This window comes from Diceros bicornis, chromosome 26 (assembly GCF_020826845.1).
Source record: "Diceros bicornis minor isolate mBicDic1 chromosome 26, mDicBic1.mat.cur, whole genome shotgun sequence".
In the NCBI taxonomy this organism is placed as follows: Eukaryota; Metazoa; Chordata; class Mammalia; order Perissodactyla; family Rhinocerotidae; genus Diceros; species Diceros bicornis.
Window position 1 is genome coordinate 45245638 of NC_080765.1, and position 12014 is coordinate 45257651.

The 12014-nt window shown below is 42.2% G+C and overlaps 1 pseudogene; it reads right to left on the minus strand.

The window, feature by feature from the left end:
• Positions 1 to 510: 510 nt before the first annotated feature.
• Positions 511 to 11265, minus strand: LOC131422031 (olfactory receptor 1F1-like; annotated as a pseudogene).
• Between the last annotated feature and the right edge of the window lie 749 nt (positions 11266 to 12014).

Sequence of the window (12014 nt, forward strand, 5' to 3'; positions counted from 1 at the left end):
GGATATCCATAGCAGCATGATTGTCGACACAGAAAGTTATAGTAGAACCCACTGGGGAACTTAAAGGGGGGAAAATACCAATGCCCTGGTCCCACCTCAGAGATTCTGATTTAATTGGTCAAGGTTTTCTCCAGTATAAGTATATATATTGTCAAAGCTCCCGAGTGATATCTCACGCATCCAAGATTGAAAACAAATGCCATAGATTCTGAGAGCATTTCCAAGAAGGAAGGGCAAAAATTGTTGTTCCATGTAGCTTTTCAAAGTGATAACTTAGAGAGGAAAAACTTGACCTTTATGCAAAGTAGTTTGAAACACAGTAATTAGAAACAAATATAATTACCTATTTAAAGGAGCAAGGCTATACGTAAGTCCGAGTTCACTGATTAATATCTGTTGAGAGTATTTATTTATTCTAAGTTCTTTGCAGAAACTTTGAGAAATAGATTGCTACATTTCAGTGAGTTGACAGAGTTTAATATGCCTGGGAATGATAGGTCCATGGTACTTTCATCGGTAAGAGCATGTCTTCCTGCCAATCATTTTTTGCAGGGCCCCTTTCAAGTCCCTGTTCCTCAGGCTGTAGATGAAAGGGTTCAGCATGGGGGTCACCACTGTGTACATCACAGTAGCTGTGGTATCTTTCTCAGACGAGTGAGAGGATGAAGGATTGAAATACAGAAATATGATGGTGCCATAAAAGAGGGAAACCAGGGCCAGGTGGGAGCCACAGGTGGAGAAGGCTTTCCATCTTCCCTGTGTGGATGGGACTCTCAGGACAGCACAGGTCACCTGCATATATGAAGCCAGGATGCAAACAAATGGGGTGATCATGATCAGGGCACCCTCAGTCAGAATCATCATCTCATTGAGGTGTGTGTCAGAGCAGGAGAGTTTCAGGAGGGGGGTCACATCACAGAAGAAGTGGGGGATGGCGTTGTCTGCACAGAATGAGAGTCGAGCCATCAGCAGGGTATGCAATAGGACTCCAGGTTGGCAATGACACATGACCCAGTAACCAGTGGGGCACAGAGCCGGTGAGTCATCTTTGTTGAGTAGTGTAAGGGGTGGCATACAGCAACAAAGCGGTCATAGGCCATCACAGCCAGGAGGAAACCGTCCATACCCACGAACATGTAACAAAATACATCTGTGTGAGACACCCGGAGAAGGAGATGGTCTGACTCCTCAGTATGTGGTTGGCCAGCATCTTGGGGACAGTGGTGGAGGAGAAGCAGATGTCCACGAAGGACAGATTGCTGAGGAAGAAGTACATGGGAGTGTGCAGGCGGGAGTCCATGTTGATGGCCAGGAGGATGAGCAGGTTTCCCAGGACCGTGGCCAGGTACATGCTCAGGAAGAGCATGAAGAGGAGCTACTGCTGCTGGGGCTGCTTGGAGAGCCCCAGGAGGAGGACCTCGGAGACACTCGACTGGTTTGCACCTCTCACGGGCTGGACCCATGTGAATAGATCACAGTGAAATCAAAAGCCTAGACAAGGATGGTTAAGATGTGACAAATGAGGCTCCAGGCAAGATCACATTTGCAAATCAGTTCACAGAGTTGCTAAGACGGGATGTGCCCACCCCACCTGCACTCCCAATTTCCAGCACTCGGTTCTGACGTTTTTTCTACTGGTCTCACTGATTCTTATTTTGTAGTGAAAAACTCACATTAACACTATAAAACAGACAGGCAGGGCGGGCCCTGTGGCTTAGTGGTTAAGTGCGTGCGCTCCGCTACTGGCGGCCCAGGTTTGGATCCCAGGCACGCACCGATGCACCGCTTCTCCAGCCATGCTGAGGCCACGTCCCACATACAGCAACTAGAAGGATGTGCAACTATGACGTACAACATCTACTGTGGCTTTGGGGGGAAAAAAAAGGAGGGGATTGGCAGTAGATGTTAGCTCAGAGCCAGTCTTCCTCAGCAAAAAGAGGAGGATTAGCATGGATGTTAGCTCAGGACTGATCTTCCTCATGAAAAAAAAAAAACAGACCAGGGAAGTCATGATGGTGGTGTAGGGAGACTCTGAACTCACCTCCTCCCACGGACACAGCCAATTTACCACAACTCGTGGAGAGATTACCCCTGAGACGGAGCTGAAAGCTGGATGGGAGGGGCTCCTGCAACGGGGGACAGTCCTAGTTGAGGTGGAGGAGGCAGAGACTCCCTTCTGGAGAGAAAGGGCACCGCTTTCATGGGCCACGGGGCCATGCAGCCACCCGGGAGCGGCCCACAGGTGTGCAGCACTCCCTGGAGGAGCGGGGCCCTGAGCCGGGAGTGCCCCTGCTGTGGGCAATTTGTGGACCCAGCACAGTTGAGATGACTGGCGTGGTGTCTGACTTTGCCTGCTACTGAAACGTTGGTGAGTACCCCCAGAAAAGCTGATTCATAAAGAAATTAAAACCGGCTCTTAAAAGGCCCACGCGCAAACTCACCCGTTTCAGAAAGAAATCACCAGAAAGAAATGTGCACAGTGCTTTGGTGAAAAAAGACTCACCTGATAGGCCCTGAGTGCATCTCACTGAGAGATGAGACTTCTCCAGGGACTGGGACATTGACAGCGGCCATTGTTGTGGCCTGGTGTGGGCATGCTGACACAGACGCCATTGGAGTTCTCCCTGGGGCCTGCTAGCCCAGGTCTGCCCCACCCACTACAGCACCAATTTATTTATTTTTTATTTTTTTATTTTTTATTTTTTGGTGAGGAAGATCAGCCCTGAGCTAACATACATGCCGATCCTCCTCTTTTTGCTGAGGAAGACTGGCCCTGGGCTAACACCCGTGCCCATCTTCCTCTACTTTATATGGGACGCCACCTCAGCATGGCCTGACAAGTGGTGCATTGGTGCACGCCCAGGATCTGAACCCGAGCCTCCAGCAGCAGAGCGCACACACTTAACTGCTACACCACAGGGCCAGCCCCTACAGCACTGATTTAATCCAGCTCAGCCAGGGCAGGCAGCCCCCCCTAGAGATTGGCCCCACCCAACAAAAAGCCCTCGGGCAGCTTGTGGGCCTGCATAGATTGGTGACTGGATTCTCTGCAGCCTGGCAACTGAGCCCACTTCAGTGGGGCAGGGCGTGCACAAGGAGCAGGTGGAGAGTGTGGGACAGTGGTGGAGTGTGTGGGGCTCCCGCCGTGGAGAGACTGGGTCCACTTCGGGAAGTCGGGGTGTGCACATGGGACAGGACTGTGTTGACTGTGTGTGTGGACCTGTGAGTGGCAGGGCTTGTCAACTGCAGAAGACTTGTGCTTCTCAAAGACCCACATAGGGGGTTTGCCCCACCTTCCAAAGCCTGAAACAATTGGGTGCTCCTGTGCCTGAGGCCAGCCCCACCCAGCTGCAATCCTCAGAAAGCTGACAAGAGACCTAAAGGCTGGAGGCTTATAGCAATTGTAAGGCCCTGAGCCTAACAACCTGCCACATTGGGGGCCTACTCACTTAAAAGAAATACTGCAACACAAAGGTGGTATAAGAATTTGCAGCCAACAGTGTTGGGGCTCCCCACACCTGATAAAGAGACTGAAGGGCCCACAACAACTACAAGCAGCTGAGCATTACAACAGCTGGCCAGGAGCATAACTCAGCCTCCCTGGGCGCCTACAGGGAGAGCAAACAGGCCACAACAGAAGGACACACGTAGCCCACATAGGGGTCACCCCTGGAATATTGAGAACTGAGAGAAGCACACTGCAGGCCTCCTAAGGCATCACTTATATAAGGTCACCTATCCAAGAGCAGGAGACGTAGCTGACCTACCTAATATGTAGACACAAGCACAGGGAAAGAGGCAAAATGAGGAGGCAAAGGAATACATTCCAAGTAAGGGAACAGGACAAAACCCCAGAAAAGGAACTAAGTGAAACAGAAATGAGCAACCTACCTGACAGAGAGTTCAAACTAAGAGTGTTAAGGATGCTCACTGATCTGGGGAGAAGAATAGATGAACTCAGTGAGAATGTCAACAAAGAAATGGAAGATATAAAAAAGAACCAATCAGAAATGAAGAATATAATACTGGAAATTAAAAATTCATTAGAAGGACTCAAAAGCAGAGTAGAGGATACAGAAGAATGGATCTGTGAGCTGGATGAAAGACTAGAAGAAATTGCCCAAGGTGAACAGGTAAAAGAGAAAAGAATTAAAAAGAGTGAGGACAGTCTAAGGGACCTCTGGGACAACATCAAGTGCACTAACATCCGTGTTATAGGTGTCCCGGAAGAAGTAGAGCGAGACAAGGGGGCAGAGAATCTATTTCAAGAAATAATAGATGAAAACTTCCCTAACCTCAGGAAGGAAACAGACATCCAGGTACAGGAAGCACAGAGAGCCCCAAACAAGATAAACCCAAAGAGGACCACACCAAGACACATCATAATCAAAATGTCCAGAATTAAAGATAAAGAGAGAATCCTAAAAGCCGCAAGAGAATGTCAAGTTACATACAAAGGAAACTCCATAAGGCTATCAGCTGACTTCTCAGCAGAAACCTTACAGGCTAGAAGAGAATGGCATGATATATTTAAAGCGCTAAAAGGAAAAAACTTATAGCCAAGAATACTCTACCCAGCAAGGTTATCATTCAAAATGGAAGGAGAGATCAAAATTTTCCCAGACAAGCAAAAATTAAAGGAGTCTGTCACCAAGAAACCAGTGCTACAAGAAATGTTAAAGGGAATGATTTAAGGGGAAAAGAGAAGACCACAAATAGGAAAAATTATCTATTTCCATGATAAGAGCGTAATGGATATAAATGCACAAAAAGAGGTTAGATATGATATCAAAAACATAAAAGGAGGGAGGAGGGGAGTTAAAGAGTATAGCTTTCAGACAGAGGTCAAACTAAAGTGACCATCCATTCTGTATAGAAGAAGAAAGGAACAGAGAAGGACTACTAAAACACTGAGAAAAAAAAAGTTAAAAAATAGCAGTAAGTACATACTTATCAATAGCTACTTTAAATGTCAATGGACTAAATGCTCCAATTAAAAGGTATAGGGTGGCTGACTGGATAAAAAAACAGGACCCATATATACGCTACATACAAGAGACACACTTCAGACCTAAAGACACTCACAGACTGAAAGTGAAGGGATGGAAAAAGATGCTCCACGCAAATGGCAATGAAAAGAAAGCTGGGGTAGCAGTACTCATATCAGACAAAATAGATTTTAAAACAAAAACTGTAAAAAGAGACAAAGAAGGGCATTACATAATGATCCACGGAACAATCCAACAAGAGGATATAACACTTGTAAATATCTACGCACCCAATGTAGGTGCACCTAAATATATAAAGCAATTATTAACAGACATAAAAACAGAAATAGACAGTAACACAATAATAGTAGGGGACTTTAACACTCCACTTACACCAATGGATAGATCATCCAAACAGAAGATCAATAAGGAAACATTGGCCTTAAACGACACACTAGAACAGATGGACCTAGTAGATATATACAGAGCATTCCATCCAAAAACCGAAGAATACACATTCGTTTCAAATGCACATGGAACATTCTCCAGGATTGATCACATATTAGGCCACAAAACAAGTCTCCACAAATTTAAGAAGATTGAAATAATACCAAGCATCTTTTCTGACCACAACGGTATGAAACTAGAAATCAACTATAGGAAGAAAATCAGAAAAGCCACAAATATGTGGAGATTAAACAAAATGCTACTGAACAACGATTGGGTTAACGAAGAAACCAAAGAAGGAATCAAAAAATACCTGGAGACAAATGAAAATGAAAATATGACATGCCAGAATTTATGGGATACAGCAAAAGCGGTTCTAAGAGGGAAGTTTATAGCGATACAGGCCTATCTCAACAAGCAACAAAAATCTCAAATAAACAATCTAACAATGCACCTAAAAGAACTGGAAAAAGAAGAACAAACAAAGCCAAAAATCAGTAGAAGAAGGGAAATAATAAAAATTAGAGTAGAAATAAATGAAATAGACCCAAAAAAATAGAAAAAAATAATAAGACCAAGAGCTGGTTCTTTGAAAAGATCAACAAAATTAACAAACCTTTAGCTAGACTCACCAAGAAAAAAAGAGAGAAGGCACAAATAAGTAAAATCAGAAATGAAAGAGGAGAGGTTACAACAGACACCTCAGAAATACAAAAGATTATAAGAGAATACTATGAAAAGCTATATGCCAAACAATTCGACAATCTGGAAGAAATGGATAAATTCTTAGAATCATACAACCTTCCAAAACTGGATCAAGAAGAAGTAGAGAATTTGAATAGACCGATCACCAGTAAGGAGATCGAAACAGTAATCACAAACCTCCCCAACAATAAAAGTTCAGGACCAGACGGCTTCCCTGGTGAATTCTACCAAACATTCAAAGAAGACTTAATACCTATCCTTCTCAAACTCTTCCAAAAAATTGAGGAGGGGGGAAGCTCCCTAACTCATTCTAAGAAGCTGACATTACCCTGATACCAAAACCAGACAAGGACAACACAAAAAAAGAAAATTACAGGCCAATATCACTGATGAACATTGATGCAAAAATCCTCAACAAAATACTAGCAAATCACATACAACAATACGTTAAAAAGATTATACACCATGATCAAGTGGGATTTATTCCAGGTATGCAGGGATGGTTTAACATTCGCAAATCTAGCAACGTGATACACCACATTAATAAAATGAAGAATAAAAGTCACATGATAATCTCAATAGATGCAGAGAAAGCATTTGACAAGATACAGCATCCATTTATGATAAAAACTGAATAAAATGGGTATAGAAGGAAAGTACCTCAACATAATAAAGACCATATATGAGAAACCCACAGCTAATATCATCCTCAATGGTGAAAAACTGAAAGCTATCCCTCTAAGAACAGGAACCAGACAAGGATGCCCACTGTCACCACTCCTATTTAACATAGTACTGGAAGTCCTAGCCAGAGCAATCAGGCAAGAGAAAGAAATAAAAGGGATCCAAATTGGAAAGGAAGAAGTGAAACTGTCACTATTTGCAGATGACATGATTTTATATATAGAAAACCCTAAAGAATCCACCAGAAAACTTTTAGAAGTAATAAACGAATATGGTAAAGTTGCAGGATACAAAATCAACATACAAAAATCATTTGCATTTCTGTACACTAACAACGAAGTAGCAGAAAGAGAAATTAAGAATACCATCCCATTTACAATTGCAACAAAAAGAATAAAATACCTAGGAATAAACTTAACCAAAGAGGTGAAAGATCTGTACACTGAAAACTATAAAACATTTCTGAAAGAAATTGAAGAAGACACAAAGAAATGGAAAGATATTCCGGGCTCTTGGATTGGAAGAATTAACATAGTTAAGATGTCCATACTTCCTAAAGCAATCTATAGATTCAATGCAATCCCTATCAAAGTTCCAACAACATTTTTCACAGAAATAGAACAAAGAATCCTAAAATTTATATGGAACAACAAAAGACCCCGAATAGCTAAAGGAATCCTGAAAAAAAAAGAACAAAGCTGGAGGTATCACACTCCCTGATTTCAAAATATACTACAAAGCTATAGTAACCAAAACAGCATGATACTGGCATAAAAACAGACACACCGATCAATAGAATCGCATCAAAAGCCCAGAAATAAACCCACACATCTATGGACAGCTAATCTTTGACAAAGGAGTAAAGAACATACAATGGAGAAAAGAAAGTCTCTTCAACAAATGGTGTTGGGAAAATTGGACAGCCACATGCAAAAAAATGAAAGTAGACTCTTACCTTACACCATACACAAAAATTAACTCCAAATGGATTAAAGACTTGAATGTAAGACCTGAAACTATGAAACTTCTAGAAGAAAACATAGGCAGTACGCTCTTTGACATCGGTCTTAGCAACATAATTTCAAGCACCATGTCTGACTGGGCAAGAGAAACAATAGAAAAAATAAAGAAATGGGACTACATCAAACTAAAAAGCTTCTGCACAGCAAAGGAAACCATCAACAAAACAAAAAGACAACCTAACAATTCGGAGAAGATATTTGCAACCATACATCTGATAAGAGGTTAATCTCCAAAATATATAAAGAACCCAGGCATCTCAACAACAAAAAAACTACCAACCCAATTAAAAAATGGGCAAAAGACCTGAACAGACATTTCTCCAAAGAAGATATACAGATGGCCAACAGACACATGAAAAGATGTTCAAAATCATTAACTATCATGGAAATGCAAATCAAAACTACAATGATATATCACCTCACACCCGTCAGAATGGCTATAATTAACAAGACAGGAAACAACATGTGTTGGAGAGGATGTGGAGAGAAGGGAACTCGCATACACTGCTGGTGGGAGTGCAAACTGGTGCAGCCACTATGGAAAACAGTATGGAGATTCCTCAAAAAATCAAGGATAGAACTACCGTATGATCCAGCTATTTCACTGCTGGGTATTTATCCAAAGAACTTGAAAACTCCAATGCGTAAAGATACATGCACCCCTGTGTTCATTGCAGCGTTATTCACAATAGCCAAGACTTGGAAGCAACCTAAGTGCCCATCAAGGGACGAATGGATAAAGAAGATGTGGTATATATACACAATGGAATACTACTCAGCCATAAGAAACGATGAAATCCAGCCATTTGTGACAACATGGATGGACATTGAGGGTATTATGCAAAGTGAAATAAGTCAGAGGGAGAAGGTCAAATACCGTATGATTTCCTTCATTAAGTAGTAGATAATAACAACAATAAACAACCACATAGAGACAGAGATTGGATTGGTGGTTACCAGAGGGGAAGGGGGGAGGGAGGAGGGTGAAAGGGATAATTCGGCACATGTGTGTGGTGATGGGTTGTAATTAGTATTTGGGTGGTGAACATGATATAATCTATGCAGAAATAGAAGTATAATGATGTACACCTGAAATTTATACAATATTATAAACCAATGTTACTGCAATAAACAAAAAATTAAAAAATTAAAAAACAGACAGGCATCTACACAGCCAGACTCTATAAGTGTCTCTGTTTACATTTCTCAGTTCTCTACCTCCCACCGAACTCCTACATAACTCCTAAAGAGACAAGAGAAATGGTTGATTATTGCTGGGTTCATATCGAGTGACAGCCAATGGATTCAGGACTCCTACTATTGACTTCCTGTGTCTGGAAGATGTAGTGGAGGATGTTCCTAAAAGAATTTCACATCTTAATAGATATCAATGTCTCCACTGCTGTACTCTTACCTGGGGGAGGTTGCTGCTATTGCTATCAAGTGTTCTTCACCTCTGCATAACCGGTCAATACTTCTCTTCATTGTAGTGATTGGAATGTCTTAGAAACATAGGCAAGCACTGAGCGAGTGAGGAGCAGGGGTTTATGGTCTTGGCCCTCTGTGCAGGAAAGATGTTCAGGGCAATCACAGAACAGGCATTTAGAGGAGCTTCACAACAGCTGGGATGAAATTCCCTGAGAGCCTTACTAAAGACAAGAAAAGAATAATTGTCTTACCTCCTTTTCGGCGATTTTGGACCAAGCAATGATGACAAGGAATATTATCTAAAGTTTAGCTGTAACTCTTGGGTCAAAACTTGAAGATGTCAGAAGTGAAGCACCTGCATGAAGACAAATCCCAGACAAAATTCCCTGGGACCTGGTTGGTCTGGGCCTGTGCCCTTAGATGTAGAAATTCAGTTATAAAATCCTTGTTCTCCTCACTTCCTTTGTTCAGACCTGGGGCTGTTCTGGTCTTTTCTGTGTAGCCCTTGCTTTCTTATGTCTTGTATCTTCAGAGAAGATTAGTGATGCCTAATCTTCCCCATTTTGCAGACGGGAATGTTGAGAGCACATTACAGAGCTGAGCTCAATCCATGAACACATCTAGGATACAGGATAGCCTGACTCTAAGGGAAGTTGTCTTCAGGAGAACCCAGCATGCTGTGATTTACAAAGTCCATGCCTTTTGGGATGTCTGTCCAACTCACATTGTTTACCATTTTTTCCTAATGGAACCCCCTAACCCACATAGTAGTGACAGTGGGGCCCCAGCCACCGCGTTTATACCACATCCCGTCCCCTTCACCACAGTTGGTTGGAACAAGGGTATTTGGAACTGGGATTGAGGGAGAACCAGTCCATGACACTATGTGGCTTGGCTGGAATGCATATATCCAACCCTCTTCTGTCCACCCATTGCTACCCACGGACTGAGAAGCAGAGAGAGGCTGAAGAAACAAACACACAGAGAGGAGAAGATATTAGCTGGAGAAAAGCTTCATTGTTTTCCAGTTCTGGGTTCGAATCCTTTCCTGATGATCGCCTACATTCCAGCATGTTTCACTCAGGGTTCTTAGTTGAAAACAATAAAAACGAATTGTGGCTAATTTTAGCAGAAAAGGATTTCATTAAAAGAATATTGAGTCCATCGATGGATGAATGGATAAACAAATTGTAATCTATATATACAATGGAATATTATTCAGTAATAAAAAGGAATGAAGCCTGATACATGGATAGACCTCAAAATCACTAGGCTAAGTGAAAGAAGACACAAAAAGTCACATATTGTATGATAGGACATCTGGGTGGGGGGACCCAAGAGTCAGATATTTTGGGCTGGTGGCTCAGGGGAGGGTCTGGCTTCACATGGTTCAGAAGTCATGAATACATAAATTTATTTGAGGCTATAAGAGTGAATGTGATTGTCCAGGGAGAGAGAGTAAAAAAAAAATCTGAGAATAAAACCCATGAGGGCAATAACGTATAACGAGGTGATAGAAGAATACAAGCCAGCAAACGTGATCTGTAAATGTGGTAACCAGGAAAGAATCAAGGAACAAGAAGAAAATGGTGTCTCAGAAACCAAGACCTAAGATTCAAAAAAAGAAAAAACAAACAAACAAAATAAAACAAATCGTAATGTATTATCATAGTGATAGTATGTAACAAAATTCCCCAACCTCAGTGGCTTACAAAAGCAATAACCTTCTATTCATTGGTCTGCAGGTTGATTGAGCTTCAGACTGTGGCACATCTGGGCTTGGCACCAGATGGTTTGGGTTGGTTGGGTTGGGCTCACGTCAGCTGTTCTTGTGTCCTCCTGGGTCTCAGGCTGGTGGAGCAGCAGGCATCCAGAGCGTGTTCTCCTGGTGGAGCACTGGAGTGAAGGAGAGCAAACTCAACTGTGCAAGCCCATTTGAAGCCTTTCCTTACGTCATCTTCACTGACATCCCGTTGCCCAAAGCAATTCATGCGACCAAACCCCAAGTCAAGGGTCAGGGCACTCCATCGGCCATGAGGCCATGGAAAGGACATGCACATGTAATTGTACTACAAGGGAGTGAAGGATTGAGATTCACAATTCATTCTACCACAAGAACACAATGCCAACGAAACAGAGAAATTAAGGAAAGAACTAGATGGCATCAACTATATTTTGTAATATTATTTTTTAAAGAAAATATTAAGCGATGTTTTCACATCATATTTTATATTTCCAGAGCAAAGGGAAGGTTAATGTAATGAATAAAGTATTCATTATATTTTATAATATGATAAATGCAATACAGCCTGGTGGTTAAGCATATGTGTTTTGGTCAGCCAATATGGCTCAGCTCTTCTTGTTGTCAGAGTATCACTATAAATTAAATGTTAAATGAAAAAATGGGACACAAATATATTCAGAATACAGGGTTTTTAGATATTTTTCTTTCTTCTTGATAACTTCCTGCATTTTACAAAACGTTTCTTCAATAAGCAGTATCGAGAACTGTGAAGAGTCTGAGATTTTACCCGACTTGCAAGTTAAGAAGCTGGTCTGCCAGTTTCATGGAGAGTGGCAGAAAACGTGAGACTCCCGGGTCAGAGACAAAGGACTTTATTACTCGCAGCAATGGCAGGAGCCAGAGTATCAGCATTTACACCAGTTCCCTAAGCCCCAGTTCCCACAGAATGATGTGAATAAGGCCAGGTGGTACCTGCATACACAGTGGGTGTGTTAG